Source organism: Rhinolophus sinicus, chromosome 11, assembly GCF_057876585.1.
Source record: "Rhinolophus sinicus isolate RSI-liver-muscle chromosome 11, RSI-T2T, whole genome shotgun sequence".
NCBI classification, from domain to species: domain Eukaryota; kingdom Metazoa; phylum Chordata; class Mammalia; order Chiroptera; family Rhinolophidae; genus Rhinolophus; species Rhinolophus sinicus.
In genome coordinates this window covers 25,411,891-25,424,046 of record NC_142511.1, presented here as the reverse complement: position 1 = coordinate 25,424,046, position 12,156 = coordinate 25,411,891, and positions in this window count along the sequence as shown.

Here is a 12,156-nt window from a genome sequence, read left to right as displayed (position 1 = left end):
GAGGGGGAAGGGAAAGAGGACCAGGAGCTGGGAGAAGAGACTGTCAGAGACAAGGAGTCCCCAGGCTGAGGGTGGAGGGGTAAGTGATAGCTCCAGGGCTAACAAACATGGGGGGGGGGGGGAGGGAAGGCTAGAAGAGCTCCCGGCTTGGGGCCCTCATTTTATTATCCTCCAAATCCCAGCAAATGGGCCAGTGGGATATGGGAGGGGTAGTTTGGGGGCACCAGGTGAGGGCGGCTCTGGCATCTCACCTCTCCCTTCCTCCTCCAACCCCCTCCCATCAGGCCATAGCTGTCCATGGTTCCTTCCATCCCTAGTTACAACAGATCCTGACCCTCCAAATCCTGTCTACCAAAATTGCTCCCCTCTGCCCTCTTTCTCGGCAAACCCCACTCCCAGTGACAGCAAGACCCCAGGGATTTGAAAGTGGTAATGGTAGTGGTGGTGGGGACTCTTAGCCAACCCTCCCCCACCCCCCTCACACACACACACACACACACACACACACTTGTGTAGGCTGCCAGGCATATGGCCCTTTGTGCCCACACAATGGAGGCCCTGCCTGTGCCCTCTTCCCCGGTTCACCCAGCTTTCTTCCTTCTCAGGAGATCTCCAGTCCCGTGCCCGCCTTTTTTGCCTTCTTTTCCTCCATGTGGAAGGTCCTTTTTATTGCCCCCTTCCTTCACCTTTCTGCCTCTTTCTTATGTCCTTTCCTGAGCTCTTGAAATCTGACTGTGTGAAGATTGTGAGAAGAGAGAAGCTAACAATAGGATCACAGTTCTCCAATGCTAGTTTGGGGCGAGAAGCAATATACAAGCATAGAGGGCGTGGGGAGAAGGGAGGCAGCGTGGCGGCAGCCGCAGCAGCCGTGTGCTAGTGAGAAAGTACACACCTGGCAACCAGAGCACCTGTGTCCCAGCTCCACACTAATCTTTCCTCTTTGTGCCACAGTGAGCAAACCACATGCCTCCCTGGATCTCAACTTCCTCATCTGTAAACTAAGGAAGATAATAAGACCTGCCTCACAGGGGTGTTATGAGGATTAAGTGAGATCATCGTGGTGGTGCTCACCAAATGGTACTTCAGGGGCAGTAAATAGCAGGGCCAACCTGTACTGTTGTATAGCTTGTGCACTGCACAAGGTGCCAGGCCAGGGCAGTGAAGAGGCCTCCACCAGAGCAGGTATGTACCAATGAGGACACATGCACCCTCTTCCCCACTCCAGAGGTGTACTGGGAATCAAGCCCTTCATGTGGGGTCCTGAGCACCAGTCAAGAGTCCAACGGAAAACTCAAGAGTCCTGACCACCTTGGAAACCAAGATAGTGTGGGAGGGCACAAGAAACTATGGGGGCACCAGAGAGGGGGATCTCTTAGCTCAGTGTTCTCTAGGAAATTGGGAGGAGCCAAACTATGAAATGTGTTAAACCGAGGATGGAGACACTGCAGCTGAGAAGAAGAAGGGAAAAGCTGAAGAGGAAAGGAAGGGAGACCTAGGTCAGTGATGTGGTCCCAATGCTGTGTTGGTCTAAGCACCTCTGGCATTTGCTCTTTCTCCTGTTTCTGTGAGCCCGGTCTGATTATTGCTGGTTGAACACCGCCCCCTGCTGGACACGTGCAAAAACATTCTCATTTTCCCCGTTCTCTGGCTGGGAGCTGCTAAGAAGCTGAAAGAGAAGACAAAACCAGACCAGGAACAGAGGGTGAAGGACCTACCATCCAGAATATTGTTCTTGTCAGAGATTTCTAGGAAGTGAATGAGGGTTGACTGCTGACTACGGATAGAGACCAGAATTCATAATTGTTTTATTCACATATGTTAATGATCTGTAATTTTCAGATCGATTTTTTTCCTGTCTTTGTCAGTTTCATTTGTTGTATGCATGTGTTCTGTCTCTGGGGATTCTTGCCTGCTTCTGTGCTTGCTGTGTATGTACATCAATGTGTTGTGTTTGTGTCCTTTTTTTATTTAGGAATCTGAGTAACAGCTGTCAGGTCTGAAGCTATTGCACTTCCTCTCCCCTAGAAGCCCTTTCCTTTCCTCTAGCATTTACTTCTACCTTTTGGCTCCATCTGCCACATGACTATCTACAGGTGACAGTCTTTTGTTGGCTCCTGCCCCACTTTGGACATTCCCAGCTCAGAGCCTTGCTCTGCTCTAACCTGGGACTCTTGGACCTCCCCAGCAGGGCCACCAGCTTGGTTCCCAAGTGAAGTGAGAGGAGAGGGAGGGCGCTGAGATCAGAGCTTGGCTGCTTCTGACCTCCTTTTTATCCTTACTGTGGCACTTAAACACCAGCCTTCTCCTTTTATAGCCTTGTAGTTGTCTCCTTCATTAGTCAACCTCATTTTATTCAAGACACTATACATTCATTGAATAGGCAGTGTGTGTGCCAGGCACTGTTCTAGGTTCTGAAATATAGGCCCACACTCTCCCACATCTACTGGGAGGGGTGTGGGGACACAGACATGTAAACACATCAATTTTTTTTTTTTTTTTTTTTTTTAAGATTTTATTGGGGAAGGGGAACAGGACTTTATTGGGGAACAATGGTCAAATTGTTGTCCTTTCAATCTTAGTTGTGGGGGGTTCTGTTCAGCTTCAAGTTGTTGTTCTTTCAGTCTTAGTTGTGGAGGGCGCAGCTCAGCTCCAGGTCCAGTTGCCGTTGCTAGTTGCAGGGGGCACAGCCCACCATCCCTTGCGGGAGTCGAACCGGCAACCATGTGGTTGAGAGGACAGGCTCCAACCAACTGAGCCATCCGGGAGCTCAGCGGCAGCTCAGCTCAAGGTGCCGTGTTCAATTTTAGTTGCAGGGGGCGCTGCCCACCGAGGAATTGAACTGGCAACCTTGTGGTTGAGAGCCCGCGCTCCAACCAACTGAGCCATCCGGGAGGCAGCTCAGCTCAAGGTGCCGTGTTCAATCTTAGTTGCAGGGGGCAGAGCCCACCATCCCTTGCGGGACTCGAGGAATTGAACTGGCAACCTTGTGGTTGAGAGCCCACTGGCCCATGTGGGAATCGAACCGGCGGCCTTCGGAGTTAGGAGCACGGAGCTCTAACCGCCTGAGCCACCGGGCCGGCCCATCAATTTTTTTTTTTTTGACAGTGAACAGCACACACAAGGAATAGAAGTTGTGCAAAGAAGGAAGGATTAACTCAGAGGGACGGAGCAGGTAAAACCTGAGTTGGACTTTGAAGACAGATGGGGATTTGCCAGGTCTGCAAAGGTGCTTGCAAAGAATTATGCGGTGTGCTGTCAAGAACCCCCTTCATATGTTTCCTCCTTCACTGGACAGGAACACTCACTTCCCCAGCTGCAGGAGTACTGACTCACAATGGGACTACCTCAGCTTGAGATCCCCCATGGGATTGCCAGAGGCCTCTCCTCTGCAATCAGCTTCTCTCTGTGCTTACTTCAGCTTTCCAACACCTAACAGGTGTTCCCAGGGGCACTTCTGCAAGCATTCTCCTACATACACTCTCAGAGTGCAAGAATCTGTTTCCCAGGGAACCCTACTTAACACAGTGATATTCCAGGTAGAAGGCACTGTAGGGATGAATGCATGGAGGCCTGAGGAGGCTTGGTGAGCAAGAACACACTACAAGCAGTTTGGTACTGTTGAGACATAAAATGCAAGGGGCTGGTGAGACAGGAGAGTGATAGAGAACGGCCTGGAGAGGTAAGCAGGGGCCAAATCAGGAGAGGCTGTGTATTCTGTACTAGGGAGCTTGTACTTGGCCGCATAGTAATGGGAAACCAGTGGACATTCTCCAATAGGGTAGATAAATACCTTCCGATTTACATTTGAGAAATATCATTTTAAGGGCAGTTCTGAAGATAGACATATAGAGGTAAGGTCTGTGCAGGGAACAGTTTTGGGAAGCCATTGCAAAGTCACTGGAGAGAAGATAAGAGTCTGTATTTAGGCAGTGGCAGCGGGAATGGAGAAGAGAGGACAGATATAGGAAAGCTATTTATTTAATAATGTTTTTTTCAAGAATTTTTTTTCAACTTAACATACTGTAATATTAGTTTCAGGTGTACAACACAGTCATTAGACATTTATATAACTTACAAAGTGATCACCCCAATAAGTCCAGTACTCATCTGGCACCATATATTACAATACTACTTACTATATTCTCCATGCTATACTCTATATCCCCATGGCTATTTTGTAACTACTCATTTGTACTTCTTAATCTCCTCCCTCCTTATCCATCCCTTCAAACTCCACCCTCCCATCCAGCAACTACCAAAATGTACTTTGTATCTATGAGCTTGTTTCTGGTTTGTTTGTTTGTTTGTTTATCCTGTTCTCCACATTCCACATACAAGTGAAATCATATGGCATTTATCTTTCTCTGTCTGATTTGCTCCACTCAGCATAATACCCTCTAAGTCCATCAGTGCTGTTGCAGATGCAAGATTTCATTCTTTTTTATGGCTGAGTAACATTCCATTGTAAATATGTACCACCTCTTGTTTATCCACTCATCCATTGATGAACACCCAGGTTGCCTCCATATCTTGGCTATTGCAAATAATGCTGCAGTGAACATATAGAAGCACATGTCACTTCAAAGTTGTGTTTTGGTTTTCTTCAGATAAGTACCCAGAAATAGGATGACTGCATCCTTCTTTGTCTCGTTATAGCCTTTGTTTTAAAGTCGATTTTGTCTGGTATAAGTATTAGTACCCCAGGTTTTTTGTTGTTGCTGTTGTTTCCATTTTCATGAAATATCTTTTTCCATCCCTTTAATTTCAGTCTGTGTGTGTCTGTCAAACTGAAGTGAGTCTCTTCTAGGCAGAATATGTAAGGGTTTTGTTTTCTTATCCATTCAGCTAACCTATGTCTTTTTTTTCTTTTTTTAAAGATTTTATTGGGGGAGGGGAACAGGACTTTATTGGGGAACAGTGTGTACTTCCAGGCCTTTTTTCCAAGTCAAGTTGTTGTCCTTTCAATCCTAGTCGTGCAGGGTGCTGTTGAGCTTCAAGTTGTTGTCCTTTCAGTCTTAGTTGTGGAGGGCACAGCTCATCTCCAGGTCCAGTTCCCATTTCTAGTTGCAGAGGACACAGCCCACCATCCCTTGCGGGACTCAAACCGGCAACCTTGTGGTTGAGAGGACGCACTCCAACCAACTGAGCCATCCCGGAGCTCAGCAGCAGCTCAGCTCAAGGTGCCATGCTCAATCTTAGTTGCAGGGGGCAGAGCCCACCATCGCTTGCAGGAATCGAGGAGTTGAACCAGCAACCTTGTGGTTGAGAGCCCACTGGCCCATGTGGGAATTGAACCGGCAGCCTTCGGAGTTAGGAGCATGGAGCTCTAACCGCCTGAGCCACCGGGCCGCTCCCTACCCTACATCTTTTGATTGGAGTGTTTAATCTATTTACACTTAAAGTAATTGATGATAGATATGCACTTATTGCCATTTTATATTCACATTTTTTATCTTTTTCTTCTTCTTTTTCTTAAAGAAGTCCCTTTAACGTTCCTTGTAATACTGGTTTGGTGGTGATGAACTCTAGCTTTTACTTGTCTGGGAGGCTCTTTATCTGTCCTTTGATTCTAAATGATAGCTTTGCTGAATAAAGTAATCTTGATTGCTTGTCCTTGCTTTTCATCATTTTGCGTATTTCATGCCAATCCCTTCTGGCCTGCAAACTTTCTGTTGAGAAATCAGCTGACAGACTTATAGGCACTTCCTTGTAGGTAACTAACTGCTTTTCTCTTGCTCCTTTTTAGATCCTCTCTTTGTCTTTAACCTTTGCTATTTTAATTATGATGTGTCTTGGTGTGGACCTCTTTGGTTCATCTTGTTTGGGACTTTCTGTGCTTCCTGGGCTTGTGTGTCTCTTTCACTAAGTTAAGGAAGTTTTTTGTTATTATTTCTTCAAATAGGTTTTCAATTCCTTGCTCTCTCTCTTTTCCTTCTGGTACCCCTCTGATGCGAATGTTGGTATATTTGATATTGTCCCAGAGGCCTTTTAAACTATCTTCATTTATTTTTGTATTCTTTTTTCTTTTTACTGTTCTGATTGGGTATTTTCTGCTACTTTAAGCCTTTGTTGCTGTTTACACATCAATGGCAGGGATTGACCCTGAGGCTGATTGGCTGTGAGGACTGGCTGTGATTACAATGGAGGAGCTGTTGTGCGGGGGCTGACCCTGCAGAGCAGGACTCACTTTAGTGGGGTTCTGGTGCCTGCCCAGTCTGGCCTTTGGGTGTATCTTTTGTGGAGCTGGTTGGGTGGTGCCCTAGTGTGGTCTGAAGCTAACCACCAGGAGTGTTGGTTCTGTGATCTTTTGGGAGGGGCTCTGGATTAGGTCAAGTTTAGATGCTGCTTGTGCCCTACCTGCGTCCACTTGATGTGAGCTATAACATGATCTGCAGATGGTTGCCATTTGTGCTGGCCTTGGAAGAGGCTAAACTGGGAACCGAGGCTGACTGCTGCTAGTGCCAGATTTACAGCTGCTTAGCAAGAGGTACAGGGCACATGGAGGCCAGATGCTGCTTGTTTGGGGTTTGTGAAACTTTGAGAGATTTTAGGAAAGCCTGTAGCATAAGCCTAGACAGGTCGTTTGTATGCAAAAGCCACTAGAAAGAGTTGGGTGGGGCTGCCAAGTTGGGAGGGGTGGCATCTCAGAATCACCAGGACAGGGCAAACAAACAGTATTAGCCAGGCTGATGGAGACTGAGATATGGCAGCCACCTGAGTCTGCGCGCAGGGATGGGGGAAGCCTCAAGAAAGGAACAATAGCTTCTGCCAGCACTTTTGTCTAGGAGAAAGCTGCTCCTCTAGCCCTCTCCTTGAAGCCAGATATTCAGTTTTTCCCCATATATCTCTGGCTCCTTTCAAGCTGCTGCCCCAGCACTGGAGCTCTGAGTGAGTGAGTCTGTCAGCAAGTAAGTCCATACGTGGGCCTTTGAAGAGGAACGTGTGGGACTCCAGCAGCTCTCCTTCTCACCCAGCCACAATCTCCACTGGTTTTCACAGCCAGAAGTTATAGGGACTTCTCTTCCTGGCACTGGAACCTTGCGCTGGGAAGCCTTGTGAGGGGCTGGGACCACTCGATCCTCTGGTGGGACCTCTGCAGCTGAGATATTTCCCCTGATTTTTGACTGTCACCTGTGGGGTGTGGGACCAGTCTTTTTTGCATCTCTGTCCCTCCTACCATTCTTGATGTGGCTTCTTCTCTATATCCTTAGTTATAGGGCTTCTTGTCAGATAGACTTCAGGCAGTTCTCAGTGATGGTTATTCTGCAGTTGTAATTTTGATGTGGTCAGTAGAGGAGGTAAGCACAGCATTTACCTACTCCACCATCTTCACTGGAACTCTTCAGAAAGCTGTTAAAATGGTTGATTCAACAGGGTTTGGTGATTGATTAAATGTGGTAGGCTAGAAGAGAGCTCCCAGGTTTCTGACTTGAGAGCCTGAAGGAACAGTGGGGTCACATTGCAAAATAGACCATATAGGAGGAGAAACTTTGCTGAGAATTGTGGTGGGGATGGTGGCAGTATTGATGACATAATAAAGACAAGTTGAAAGAGAGCTGTTGTTCCTTCCCATGGAGCTGTCCAGAAGGAAGTTGGCTTTCCGGGTTTGTAGCTGAAGAGTTGGACCTCTTTACTAGTATGTCTCTCAGGAATTTCCTCATATCCCAAACTGGCCCCCTCATTCCCTCCTCCCCTACTTTTTCCTTGGTATTCCTCAAATAATATACGGCACTGTCAGCATTCAATTCCCCTGTCTATCACACTTTTCATTCTCTCTACTCCCACCTCAATCCATCATCAACATCTATCGATTTTGCTTTCTAAATGTGACTTGGAACTGTTTCTATCTCTCCACCATAATACCCCTGCTTTCCTTCACTGGCCCTATTGCAGTTGCAGAGTTGGTCTCCCTGCCTTTTGGCTAACTCCCCTTACATCCACCCTCCAGACTGCTGTCAGAGTGACCCACCCAAAATGCAAATCTAATCAGGACAGTTCTGTACTGAAACTCCCTATTATTTCTACAATAAAATCTAAATTTTTTCAACATGGCATAAAAGTTCCTTTATGGTGCAGCTCCTGCCAGTCTGTGCAGCCCCATCTTCTATCCTTCATCACATTGTGCTCTATCTAGCAGTCTATGGAATTCGACGCTCTGGCACATTCCCTATTGTCCCCTACTTCTGTGACTGTGCTCATAGGAATCGTCCTCCTACTTCACGTAGGTAAATCTTACTCATCCTTCTAGACAATGCATATGTCCTCTTCTCTAGAACACCTCCCGATTTGGTGTGCCTTCCTTGTGTGCCAAGCTTGGCTTCTCCTGGCTCCCTTAGCTTTCTGTGCATATCTCTGATTGTTCATCTCACACTGAATTGTACTGAAATCATCAACGGGTTTCAGTGTGATTCGGAATAAGTTACTTAAAATCTCTGAGCACCTGTTTCTCCATCAGAGGTAATATGTAAGGCCCTTAGCCCAATGCTAGTGCACAATGAAGTTCAATAAATGGTAGTTATTAGAGGATAATTATTGCTTTTATGACCTTCCACTTCAATTTGTCAATTTATCCCAATATCCACCTTTCACCATTCACCTTGAGAAAATGTATTTTTTCATATATTCCAATCCATTTAAATGAGTATTACTCATTTTTAAAAAGTAGTTTAAAAATTACCAAAGTAATATATGTCTACTGTAACAAATTCAAATAATACTAAAGTACATAGAGTTAAAAGTAAATGCATGACCCCTACATATCAATTGTGTCGGTATGAATTACACATCCCTTCCCAAAGTATTCCATATTAACTATTTGGTCTGTATTCTTGCAAACTTCAGATTTTATAAATATATATAAATATATAGGTATGTGAATGTAAAATTATATTGTACATTTACTGTTAGACTTTGTTTACCTTAATATGCACTGCCCCTTAATTTCTATTAACAATACATTATAAACATTTTTTATATCTGTATACATATCTGTATACATATAAGTATATAGACTAACTTCACTTTTTAAACTTCTGCACAGGACATATGTACGAGTATTATAACTTATATAATCACCCTCCAGCTGACGCACATTTAGATTAATTCCATTCTTTTGTTATTAACAATACTGCAGTGCACATAATTCTATGCATATATTTGTACACTTATGTGAGCATTTTTGGAGGAAAGATTCTTAGAAATGGAACTGCTGAATTAAAGAGAATGCACATTTGAAATTTTGATAGACACATCCAAATAGTGGTTTAAAAAGTCTTCATCAATATACATTATTTCTAGCCACACATTTCTATATACCCTTTATAGCAATGGATATCAGCATTCTTTTTAAAATTTTCTCCAATTTGATGGGCAAAAGGAAATAGCATATTTTTCTTTAATGAAATTTTTCTTATTATTTGAAGTTGATGGTAACAATTTTATACGCTTATTAGAAGTTTGTATTTCTTCTGTGAATTGCCTATTCATATCTTTGGCCCATTGAAAAAAACTGTTTTTTTTTTCTTTCATTTTTTTTCACTTTATGCAGTACTTATTCTTTAAAAATTACAATTTAAGTAAAACAAATATGTTTTTGTTCTTCACAGAACTGAGTTGCTATGATCAATTGAATTCCTCAGTTTGTAGCACAATAAATAATTGGTCCATGCCTCCCTTTTCTTGCTTCTTTTTTTCCCATTCATGACCCAATTTTCTTTGCCACCCTTCCCAGAGTCTTCTACTCATTTATTTAGTGCACATCTTTAAATCTCCCTTTCATTCCTTTATTTTCACATATATGTATCCATGATCAATACATTATATTATGTTGTGTATTTTTCATTTCAGGACAATATTGTGATACACATCTCATTCTGTTTCTTTTCCTTTCTCTTTTCTTTTTTCTTCTAACTAAACATTGTGTTTTAAGATTCTGTTCTTCTTTAACACGTGAGATTGAATTTAAAATACAATATATAGTAAATTAGCTTAATTTTATCTGCATATATCATATGTTCATTCCACCGTGTATTTATCATATAGGATTTTTCCCCAGACCTTTGCTGCAATGAGTATCCTTGAATATGTCGTTTTATCTATCATTTGTAGGGTTATTTTTGTAATATATTCCTAAATGGAACTGGACTATAGACTATATACATATTCAATTTTACTAAGAAATTCTAAATTGCCCTACAAAACACATCAATTTATACTCTAACCAGCAGCTCATGAAGATCCCTATTTCCTACCACCTCACTAGCACTTGATATTATCTAAGTTTTAAATATTGCTTCTCTGGTAGATGTAAAGTGATAGGTATTCTTTTCTTATTTATTTGATTGTTGGGAATTTTTCTTTTTTTTTAAAATTAAAGTTTATTGAGGTGACAAATGTTAGTTAAAGTCACATAAATTTCAGGTATACAATTCTGTATTACATCCTCTATAAATCACATTGTGTGTTAACCATCCAGAGTCAGCTCTACTTCCATCATCATATATTTGACACCCTTTACCCTCATCTACCACCCCCTTTCCCCCTTCCCTCCGATAACCACTAAACTATTGTCTGTGTTTATGAGTTTTTGTTTCTCATTTGCTTGTCTTGTTCTTTTGTTGTCTTTGGTTTATATACCACATATCGGTGAAATCATATGGTTCTATGCTTTTTCTGTTTGACTTATTTCACTTAGCATTATAATCTCAAGATCCATCCATGTTGTCACAAATAGTCCTATTCCATCCTTTCTTACCGCCGAATAGTATTCCATTGTGTACATATACCACAACTTCTTTATCCATTCATCTATCGAAGGACATTTTGGTTGTTTCCATGTCTTGGCCGCCGTAAATAAAGCTGCAATGAACATTGGAGCACACTTGTCTTTATGGATAAAAGTCTTCAGATTTTTTGGGTAGATACCCAGGAGAGGGATTGCTGGGTCATACGGTAATTCTATTTGTAATTTCTTTTTTTTGGGGGGGGAGAAGGGGAACAGGACTTTATTGGGGAACAGTGTGTACTCCAGGCCTTTTTTTCCAAGTCAAGTTGTTGTCCTTTCTATCTTAGTTGTGGAGGGTGCTGTTGAGCTTCAAGTTGTTGTCCTTTCAGTCTCAGTTGTGGAGGGCGCAGCTCAGCTCCAGGTCCAGTTGCCGTTGCTAGTTGCAGGGGGCACAGCCCACCATCCCTTGTGGGAGTGGAACCGGCAACCTTGTGGTTGAGAGGACGCGCGCCAACCAACTGAGCCATCCGGGAGCTCAGCTCAAGGTGCCGTGTTCAATCTTAGTTGCAGGGGGCGGAGCCCACCATCCCTTGCAGGACTCGAGGAGTTGAACCTGCAGCCTTGTGGTTGAGAGCCCACTGGCCCATGTGGGAATCGAACCGGCAGCCTTGGGAGTTAGGAGCATGGAGCTCTAACTGCCTGAGTCACCGGGCCGGTCCCCTCTATTCGCAATTTTTTGAGGAACCTCCACACTGCCTTCCATAGCGGCTGCACCAGTCTGCATTCCCACCAACAGTGTATGAAGGTTCCTTTTTTCTCCACAGCCTCTCCAACACTTGTTACTATTTGTCTTGTTGATGATAACCATTCTAACTGGGGTGAGGTGATATCTCATTGTGGTTTTCATTTGCATTTCTCTGATGATTAGTGATGTTGAGCATTTTTTCATATGTCTATTTGCCATTTGTATGTCCTCTTTGAAGAAATGTCTCTTCAGGTCCTCTGCCCATTTTTCAATTGGGTTTTTTGTTTTATTGTTCTTGAATTTCATGAGTTCCTTGTATACTTTGGATATTAGCCCCTTGTCGGAGGCACTGTTTGCAAAAATCTTCTCCCATTCAGTTGGTTGCCTCTTTATTTTGTCGATGGTTACTTTTGCTGTGCAGAAGCTTTTAAGTTTCATATAGTCCCATTCATTTATTTTAGCTTTTACTTCCCTTGCCTTTGGAGTCAAATTCATAAAATGCTCTTTGAACCCAAGGTCCATAAGTTTAGTACCTATGTTTTCTTCTATGCAGTTTATTGTTTCAGGTCTTAGGCTTAAGTCTTTGATCCATTTTGAATTAATTTTGGAACATAGTGACAGGTAGCAGTCCAGTTTCATTCTTTTGCACGTGGCTTTCCAATTCTCCCAGCACCATTTATTGAAGAGG